This window comes from Camellia sinensis, chromosome 1 (assembly GCF_055761805.1).
Source record: "Camellia sinensis isolate YWXY chromosome 1, ASM5576180v1, whole genome shotgun sequence".
NCBI lineage: Eukaryota > Viridiplantae > Streptophyta > Magnoliopsida > Ericales > Theaceae > Camellia > Camellia sinensis.
In genome coordinates, this window is record NC_138961.1 from 82,909,003 (window position 1) to 82,920,169 (window position 11,167).

The window sequence follows — 11,167 nt, forward strand, 5'->3', positions numbered from 1 at the left end:
TTTGAGGCGAGGTTCACCAGTTTGTCTAGATTTGGTCTAGAGTTGGTAGCAATTGAGGAACGTTGTTGTATTGAGTTTGAAGAGAGGTTATGCGATGATATTTGATGGAAGGTTGTTGGGTGCATGCATCGGACCTATCACACAGTAGTAAAAGCGGTGGCTCACGTGGAAGCTACGAACCTTGAGGTTAGCCCGGATACCGGGGAAAGGGCCATATTGGCAAGTTCAATGGTGTGAGAGCACACCAGACCTAGTGGGAGGCCAAGGAGAGCAGAATCTCAATCACAAGGCCAATCTCAGCCTCAATCTAGTTTTACCTCATCGAGTTCGTCCTTCGGGAGATGCAATCAGACTCAGGTTTGCTCGAGTTGGTCACAGAGTATAGGACCACCTTGTTTCTTCACGTGTAGGCAGTTGGGCCATGTTAGGTGCCATTCTCCTTCGCAAGGGAAAAATCTATCTCAAGCGTCTAGGCAGGAATGACAGTGATGTTATGTTATGGTGAAGTTTTTGTGCTCTAGTACTGTGATGTATTTTCTCTTTTATGTAGGGCTTTGTGCCTACAAATGTTGTCTATGTATATGTACATGTTTTGTGACCTAAATGGAGTGGGTTTGTATAGAACTTCTCCCTATTTGAAAGTGTTGCAATGATTAGTAAACTTAATTATATTGTGTATTTGTCGTTATTTCCCTAAATAAAGCATGTATTAGCTTATGAGCCTTGATTTGAATTAGAGTGTTTGTTGAGAAGCGGGAGTTGTATGTTGATGAGATCAATCCTGAAATATGGCAAGGATGGAGTTGTGTAGTTCTAAAAGGGTATAGTTGGGACAAGGTGGAACCTTAGGACTGTTGGAGGTTGGTTTGAGTTACTTAGAAGATTGTGAAAGTTCTTGGAATGGATATGAGTTTCGTGTCTCTTGGTGATGGGAGTATTATTTACGTAGTGGTTGCTAAGAGTTGGTAGTTATGTGTGGATGTAAAGGGGTTGCAGTATTCAAGTATTGAGTGGCATGGTCAAGACTTGTATAGGGTTCATAAACATAAAGGAAACTTGGTGGTTAGATGCTAGAAGTGTTTCTCTAGAGGAAGTACAGATTGTGTTCTCGAGTAAGGGGTGTTGTGTGGGTGATGATTGTTTTGTGTGTTCGAAGTAAGAGATTGCCAATGACTTTATAGGTCTTGTTTCGTACTAAAAATGGGGTGTTTCCATATTGGCATAAGAGTGGGTAAGGATTATTGGAAACGGTGCTAGTGCAACGTATATTTGAAAAATCTAGTGTGATTCTAGAAATGCGTGGAATGGTGTGTGGAGCTCCATCTTGGAGTAAGCAGTGCAGGCAATATGTAGGTGTTTGAGTGTTGGGATTAGAGTTTTATTGAGTAGTTAGTTAGTTAGTTGGTTGATATTAGAGCTTGGAGTGACAAATAGTCACTTTAGAATGGTCTAGATGTAAGTGGGGTGGCAAGTTGGAGAAATGCCTTGGAGTGGTTTTTGTGAATTTTAAGTCACCTGTATATAGTGGTAAGGCTTGGGTGAAGCTTTTCTAAAGTTGGTAGAAACTCCTCGGGTTGGGGGGTGAGGTAATGTGGACTTCTTGTATTGTCTGTGCTTTGTGCCTTGTGTGAGTAATAAGTGACGATGATGATTATGAGGAGATGGAATTGTAATGTGGTGAATATTTCTTCATGCCTTATTGTATTGTAGCATGATTGTTACCTTTACAAATTGTGATTATAGAAATGTTGTGTATGTGTCGTGGCATCACTGGGAAAGTGATGGATATTGTTGGGTGTTGTGTTGGGATTTACTAGGTGAAATGTTGAGAATGATTTGGAAAATGAAACTTTATTTTCCTTGTGTTGTGGCTTGGGATGGCACGATTAAACCAAATGTTAAAGATTTAATTTAAGTTGTGTGAATAAGTAGCTTGTTTGATTTACTGAAAACTGTCTATTATTAAGTCGTGAGGGTGTGATTGGTTAAGTGTTCTGAGTAACAGTTTCTGTTTTCGAAAATTTTTATGATGTATTTTGATTATGAATGGTGTAAGTTGGAACACCTTTTGAGAAAGAAGCTATTTACAAATGAATGATTTTCAAGAAAAAAAAAATAGATTTTTTTTTTTAACAAGAAGTGATTGTTCACTGTTTCTCCTTTATATATGGCAGGGTTGTATAAAGATTTGGTAATGTTTGCTAATTGTATATGTATACATATATTGGTATATTTGATTTTAAATGAAGTGTAATGCGATTGGGATTGTTGTATTGGGTTGTGTCATTAGGCCATGCATTGTGGTGTGTCTTCTTCTTTCGCCAGTGTTGGCTGGGTGTTTGTTAACTAGTGGTTTCCTTTCCCTCCATGGTCGGATTTTGATCACTCGATGGTCGTTGTGTGCATTGTTGTTGGTTGGGGAGTTGTTGCTGTGTTTGGGGGTGCAAATGATTGATGGTGTCCCTTGTCTCTTAGAGCCCAATGAGTATGTAGGTCAAAAAGGCATTTGTGATCTCTTCCTTGTGATTCTTCTTGTTCGGGTGTCTTCGGGGCCCTGAGATGTTGGATTAGAATTCGGGGAATTTATTCCAAGTACGACTCTAGCTTTTGATTGGTAGTAGTGTCTCTCCCCTAGGATTGAGCTGCTTTTATTTCGACTCATTCTTTATTTCTGGAATTGTAGCTCGGCTTTTCGCGCTCCTTTCAGAAGACGAGAAGCCCTATAATTTGGACGCTACTTGTGGTTTTGAATCTGATTTCACGAGTGCAATGTGAAATAGTGAAAACACAAAAAGAGTCAAAATCCGGCAATTCTTTTTGGAAAATCAATGTTTTGAATAAAATGCCAAAAATGGATTGCTTTGCCAGATTTCAGAGTCGCCACCTAAATATTTTTGAAAAATTTAGGAAACCCAAGACTCATGCCAAAGGCCATTAGTCTGTCATCACCAAAGTTGTCTCAGCTCGGGAACTTAGATATGAGAGAGGAGGTCATGAATTGAGCACCCCCCTTTCCCGATCAAAGATCGACCTCTACTATTCATGATTTGATTCTTATTTACATTATATGCTCTTATTTCGATTATTAGCTATATTACTATATAACTCACACAAGTATAAACTAATTTTTGCAAGAATTGGAACATTTAATTTCATGTTTTATTTGAAATTGTTTTGTGAATTTGCCACTCAAAAAAGTGGGCTAAAATGGACATTAATCAAATTATCCCAAGTCAAGCCAAGCAACTAGCCTTCATCCACAGGCATTCAAATAGTTATATCATTTAAGCAATTAGCCTCATGGTGAACATGTTGGATATGGGAATAAGCATACTCATGGGATATGCTAAAGCGAGTAAAAGCCCACCTAGTACTCTAAGCTAAAATAAACAAAAGAGTTAGAAAAAAAAATGCATGATCCTAACTAATGCAATATGACTAATACAACGCATGCGATATGCAATTACTAGGCTCAGTTACTAACATGGCATATGAATCAATTTGATAGCATGCGGTCTAAGCACGTATTCAAAGAGGCATTTAACTAACGATGCAAGTTAGAATGATGCACCGAGCCTCAATGCATGCAATACAAGTGGGTGCAAACATGAGAGATGCTAAATGAAACATGATGCTTCTAAACTAACCATCATAAGCAGGTAAATAAAAGGGAGAAAGACATGAGGTTGGAAGACATACACGTTACTGTAACATTTGCGCCCTCGAGCAGGAGGATTTGAATAAACTAACTAGCTAAGCTAATTACTACGAATTACAAACCGAATGAAATAATCAACTAAACTAGCTAATTAATTATTACAACAAATTAACTAACTAATTGAACTAACTAATTTACAAATCAAAACGAACTAATTAATTACATGAATACACACGAAAGAAGTGCTAAGTTAGCTATTCTAATTGCTCTGCCTCAGGAAACGATGAATGCTCATGCATGCATAGATTTCCACCTTAAAAAGGCCACTGTCCTGCTGCTAGATGCCTCTGTTTGCACAGTAGAACATTTTCAATGTTTTTCAACTCAGAATTATCTTTGTTTTGTTAGAAAAGTACACTGCTTGGTTTTGCAAAGGTGGCCAGCAGGCCAAAAATGGTGGCCAACCGGCCACAAAGGTAGCTTGCCTTCCACAAAAAGATGGCCTACCGGCCAAAAAAAGTGGCCAGTTGGCCACCGGAGTCTGGCCCTTTCTGCTGCAACAGAGGACGAATAAAGTAGAAACAGGGTATTCTCAAGGGATGTTTGTATGCTTTACCCCTCCTTATCATCAGATAGCTTAAAAGAGTAGTAAACTTGATTCACAAGCCATCAATCCAAGCAATTTCATTGCATAATGGCCTATAAACCAAATGGCACACTTTCAATAAATGCTCAAATAAAGACTCTCAAACCTCCTCCCTATCATGAATGATCAAGGGAAATGGTTGACAATGGCTCTTGAACTGTTTTCATCACTAATGAGTATGAAATGACTCAAGACTCAAGGGTTCAATTAACGTCCGATTGAACCCAAATCAAGTTATTATCTTGCATCATTTTAGTCCAAGTTTTATTATTCCATTTTAATTACCGTTTCATTCTTTAATTCATTAAGTTCAAAGGTGAAGATTAAGTCCTCTAAATGAGGGAAGTGTCAAACCGAGGGTTAGTATAAGGCATGAGAGAGATGTCATGCCGTTGATAATGAACCCCTAAAAGGGATCAAACCATTAAACACGACAATCTCTATCTCAAGCTTACAAGAACAATCGGTTTGAATCAACTCTCAAAGCAAATAAAAAGCCAAGAACTGAGGGAGGTTGCAGAGATGATTAGAGGTGATCACAAGTAAAAAAATGCAAGAAATAAATGTTATCAACTCAAATAGCTTGGTGGCTAAGGCCTAAAACACCAAACCTATGAGAACAACTAAACTACAAGCATGCAAAACAAAACATAAATGCAATGAACACCTAAAACAGTCCTAAAAAAGTCATAAAACATGCAAAGGAAGTGTTGGAATTAAGAAAAAAAAAAAACTAAAATAGTAAGCTACAACATAGAGCTATGTAAGCTAGTGAACAAGACACAATGCGGGGAGGCAAACCCCTCTAATTTTGGACTTCAGAACATGGTTTTAGCCACTGAAATAACTCTAAAATTCAGTACTTAAAAGCTCAAAAAAAGATACTATAAAGGTGGGAAACACAAGAGTAAAGGTTAGAGAAGCAAAGTGGAAAGAAAGGTGAACCATCCCTCCACCTTTTAAGGCCTTACACCACAAGTTTTAGCCCAAAAATATAGAGTTTATACAGCCCAAAAATAGTAGGAAAAGAAGCAACCAAAGTAATGAAACAAGCTAAGCCTTATACCTCTTGAAGAGAATAACACTTTTAAGCAATTCAACACATACACACCCTCAAGAGCTCAAAGTAAGCTCAAAAGTACCTGAGCTCAAAGATGGCAAGGTTTGGTTAAGAGTGTATAGGCAAAAGCTCAAGAAATTTCAAGAGAGGGAGAGAATTATAGAGAGATAAAATTAATTTTGCTCTAATTTTTCTAACCTTCAAAAATGGAAGGGGAGGTCCTCTATTTATATTAAAATATCACACTCCCTTAGAAACATCCATCCATACACGTGTAGGTAGATGCAAACATCTGCGCAAATAGCTGGCACAACTGGTAGAAAATATCTACAAAACACACTTGTGGCCAGCAGGCCACCAATTCTGGCCGACAGGCCACACACTTGGCCGGCAAGGCACAAGGGTGGCCGGCAGCCAAAAAGGATGGCTAGCAGCCCACAAAAATGGGCCTACAGGTCCCAGGTTTTTCAGGTTTGAAAGGTTAGGGTTTTGGTGCAAAAATAAGGCATAAGGTTTGCAGGGTTTTGAGGCTCAGAGCTGTGGCATTCCGCTGAGGACTTTCGAGCACTTGACAAGCATATACATTCATCATTGGGTGTGCAAGTGATGGTGCCCAAGTCGTAAGGGCAATCAAAAATGGAGTGTCTACAAGAATCCATTCCAAGTATGGATCTAGGTTTAACTTAGGGATGGTAATTTTGTTGATGTTTGGATTGCCTTTTGTTTTAGTTCTTTCCTAATTTCAGGGACGAAGTTTCTTAAGGAGGGGAAGTTGTAGAGAAAATATATTTTCTTCTTATCGCTCGAGCGACGGATTGATCACATGAGCAGTCTTGCGAAACTTTCAGTACTTTTGCAAGTTTGAGATTCTGGGAGATGTTGATGTTCGCTCGAGCACAGGAGTGATCGCTCAAGCGGTCTGTTCGGGATCATCATCTTTAAAACTCATTTTTTGGTCCACTTTTCCACTTTTCTTTATTTTCTCAGACTCTTTCTCACTTCCTCCATTGTTGAGTTAAAAGCTCACAAAAGCTTGGTTTTCATCTCTTTCTACTAATTTCCTACCCTATATTCCTTATATAAAAATGAAGAGTACGACGAAGGCTTCCTATCAATCTGAGCGGATCGTGTTTTCATCGACGTTGGAATTTCAGGGTTCTTTCTCTTCTTGCTAGAGGTAGGGATTTCCTTGTTTCTTTTTAATATTTTCTCATAGATAGATGAGTGGTATATTTGTTGTCACACCCCAAACCCGCCCCTAAAAGTTTCGGGCATGACTTATTCAGAAACGGACACTTAAACCTGATATACATAATATATGGGGCCTGAACGGAAGCATTAATAATATAAAATAACATAAAACATCATCCATTGAGCTACCACTACCATGCCAGGACCGCAAACATTGCGTTAGGTAGATGATATACAAGAAACATACACTCGAGCTTCAATTACAATCATTCACATTCATACCAGAAAGTATTAAAGAAGAAGGGGTTATATACATTCAACCATAGGCAGACAATCAAAGTATGAGCCAAAAACCTAATAAACTTTACAAACGCACGGGTTTCATCTTAAGTGCCTGGACACACTGAGGTGGACAAGAGAGAGGCAAGCCTTAAGGGTTAGGATTGGCCTCCCGGTTGATTACCTACAGAAATAGACAAAATACAGAGTGAGTAAACTCAGTGAATAATAGTACATAAATAATGTAATGGTTAACTTAAATAACAAAGCATATAACTGTAGAGGCATATGATAAATTACATTCTGTAATCATTTCTAGAACGACCATGGGCCCAATTTCCTTAACAGAGTGGCTTTAAGCCCAGTGATATACAGAACAGCCTTAGGCCTAACAGATACAAAACGACCATCGGCCCAGAAATAACAGAACGGCCTATCGGCCCAGAAATAACAGAACGGCCTTTCGGCCCAGAAATAATAGAACGGCTTATCAGCCCAGAAATAACAGAACGGCCATTGGCCTAGAAATATATGTATGGATTCAAGAGATGGCTCGTACGAATTCTAGAGGTGACTCGCATTGCAGCACTTAGTTCCGTACAGCACTTTGTTCCATACCCGAATTAATAGGTCTTATCATGTCATGGCATAGACGGAACAAACAACAAAACAGAATAACCTCAGATATCATCAGAATAGACTAGTTTCAGAGTTATACAGAGGCACACAGATTCTTCCAATCATTCACATGAGTTAACGTAGTTAGTTTACATTTGACAGAATACTAATGATAATTATTAGCAATAAGGATAGCGTATCCCACAGATTATACACGTGCCATCACAATACTATTTGTAGGGACAGAACAATTTACCTCAGAATAGTCTTGATTCATCATTGACAAAACAGAATGATTCGGGATACACAAGCATCATTGTTCCACTTGATCGTCATGCACCATTAAGGTTAATTTACGGATAACAGAACATTAATAAAATGTCTTTTAACGTTAAGAAAAATGCACTACTATAGTATTATTCAATTATGCTAATCCTCTTTAGTAGATATCTATGTCACAAGACATATATTGAACCAAACAGAAGATAAGAGTTCCTGACAGAACATTCGGGGTATTGCGTTCCCATTCAACATACATGTTAACATAATTGCCCACGGAGAACAGAATGTCAATAACAATAATTATTAACAGTACTAGATGTACATTGATAGTACTATTACTCACTGTGATAGATTCTGGTAGCAGTGGGACGATATCCTTGTCTTGACCTACAAACACAATGCACATAGTATCATAAGCTTATACCCGATTCCTTACTTTACTCTTAATCAATTAGTCACATCAGTTCTGTCATGACCCAAACCCGCCCAGAGAAGGTTGGCATCGTAACCGGCCAGTAATCCTAGATTATCACAGGCCTTTCTGTACAAAACATACATAACCGGGGCTTGCGGAAGCGAAAACAAAACACTAATAGTCCAAAGAGCTGTGCATTTATATGAACATACAGTACATGCCAAAAATGTTAATTTACTCACTACATTACATCACATATAATCAAAATTCATGTACAAAACATAGGCTCACGCCACATGTACAACCAAAACCAAGCTTCCTAACGGCCTTTTAGGCCTAGCCCCAACTCGGAGGCACCAAAACACCGGGTAGGCTTCAAAACGGCGGCTCAGCTCGGACTCCGCCTAGGCTTGACTCCCAGAGTGCTCACCTATAAATACATATATACAAACAATGAGCTAAAGCTCAGCAAGTAACATTAAAGTAAAGGGGTAGTGAACGAATTCCACATTTCATATACCCATAAAATAAATCATTCATAAACATAATCATCTCATATCAGAACATACATAATGGCATACTCCATAGAACATAACATTTGTCGTCCAACGACTAGAGTAACCAGTCCCGGACACCGATTAAACACATACCGAGATCTCGTAAACTGGTCCACTTAGGACTATCTATGGATGCCGTACTAGATTCGCAAACTGGACATTCGTTCACAGAAAACATTTATCATTTCAAAACCATAGCATAACGTAGCACTTTTAAACATAGATCATACTAACATATCTTTATAGAAATGTTACTCACAGTGGGTTTCCAAAACCGATTGCACGGTCTTCGCCTCCTAACCTGCAATTATTAACATTAGAACACATTATCATAGAAGCAAGTGTTCATGCCATACTATCCTTTCTTTACTCTATTTCATGATTATGAGATGCTAAATGATGCAAATGACATGTGAAAATCATGTAATTCAACTTCTCAAAATTTCCTGAAATAAGTCCCCCCGCTCGAGCGCCACTTTGTCCGTTCGAGCGGACTGTACAATTTTCCAAAACTACTGGGAGGCTGATTTTCACGCTCGAGTGGGAATCCTTCCGCTCGAGCGGACCATGCAAAATCCGAAATTCTGAAATCTTCCAAAGCTTTAACCTTTCCTTTAACAAAAACAACTTTAAAACGATGGAAACCAAGCCCCAAAACACTTGAAAACCACTTGATTTAGACCTTACAACTTCTCAACAAAACCCACATGCATCATGTACAAGATCAAACCATGAATTGAGGTGAAGAATCATAACTATTCATGTAAAAGCTTCATTTCTTCATATCCATGGAGGTTCTTCTTCAAGAATGCCAAATATAAACATAAATCATCAATTTATGCCATACATGCTCAAATTAAACATATTTCTTCTTCAATCCACTTATTTACCATGAGGTCATGCATGAATCAACCTTATTTCAAGAAATTAGAGAGGAATTCTTACCTTGATTGTTTAAATGAAGAAGATAGCTTGATTTCCCCTTTCTTTACTCTTCTTCCTCCCTTGGTTCTCCCCTCCACGAATTCTTCTCTCTCTGTCTCTCTTTCTAGATTTTTCTTTTATTATTTTTCAGTCAATGATTCAACAAAGGCCCTTGTACTTATCTATATATCATTTATAAACAATTGTGCCAAACTTTGAGCCAAACATGGCCTAACGAATCAGACGAAATTCAGTCTTCAATTTATCGCCCCAAACGGTTCTAAAAATTCCCGGTATCTCATAGACGCGTTCAATTTCATTTTCCGAACCCATTACGGTCGTCAATTTCGGTCCCGAAGTTATAGTTCCAACAGATATTTTTCCAATTCAAACAGATATTCTTCAATTAATTCGCATAAACACATAATTAATTACTGATAAATATGACACATGTTTTGGGGTCATTACAAGTTCTAAACTCCTTAGTCCTTAGTAGGTTATAATCCATGCCTCAGAAAATATGAGGAATCGATAGGAGAAAGGTTCAGACGAAGAAACGGTACAAACTCAGTAAATAGAAAGTGAATAGTCGTCACTAATTTCAGCATAACTATTTCTTTATTTCGAATTTGGGAGTGAGACCACTTCCATTGGAAACTAGACACCCGGGGCTTGATTTTAGGCTCAAGAATCACTCAAAACGGAGTCCGGATGCAAAAGATATGCTTGTTCAAAGTTACAAGGTAAAAGCTGAAACAGAGTCGGCTGCTTGTGCGCCCACTTTGGCCGCTCATGCGGCCCAATTCCGCTCGAGCGGAAGAACCCGAATGCTCGAGCGCCCAAAAGCAGAATCAAAACCTCTTTTTTTCCCTCATGCTCCGCTCGTGCGGTGCCCGTGGCCGCTCGTGCGGTCTGGGCAAAAATAAACAATCCGAAAATGGGTTTTTTTGTTCCAACACTTGATTCTTCCATTTTCCAAAGCTTGTTTTCAACTTAAATCATTCAAAAACATGTATAATTAATGAAATACATAGGATTATGATTGTTTCCTAAATTAAAACTTCAAAGATACAATGATTCTTCTATCAATCTCTTCATTTCTTTCTTTCCCAAGACTTCCTCCATATTCACATATATCTTCAATTATATATATAATTAATCACAAGATGAGCAAATATAACAAATTTGCTCCTCAATCAAGCAACTCTAAGTTATTTACATATAAAATCTTCCATTTAATCCTTGATTCTTTGTGGTAGATGAGATATCCACAAGGATGAATTTAAAGTCACATACCTTAACCCAAATCCATGTTTTTCTCCAAATTTCCATGGTCAATCTCCTTCCTCTTCTTCAAGCTTCCATGAGTGGTGAGCTCTCTCCCTCCTTTGCCCTCTCTTCTCCCGGTTCTCTCTCCTCCAGATATTTTGTTGACTCCAAAAAAAGATAAGTTCCAACTCACTTAACATACACACATATAAATATAATAAACACATAGCTTTTCACAATAGAGATGCCAAACACGCCCTTACGAATC

General features: G+C 38.3%; 1 long non-coding RNA gene across 1 annotated transcript; it reads right to left on the reverse strand.

Moving 5' to 3' along the window:
• Positions 1-8,323: 8,323 nt before the first annotated feature.
• Positions 8,324-9,076, reverse strand: LOC145789818 (uncharacterized). The gene is made up of 2 exons (XR_014328202.1): positions 8,966-9,076; positions 8,324-8,579 (listed from the first exon to the last, which is right to left on the reverse strand). It is a non-coding gene; the product is annotated as an uncharacterized LOC145789818 (long non-coding RNA).
• Between the last annotated feature and the right edge of the window lie 2,091 nt (positions 9,077-11,167).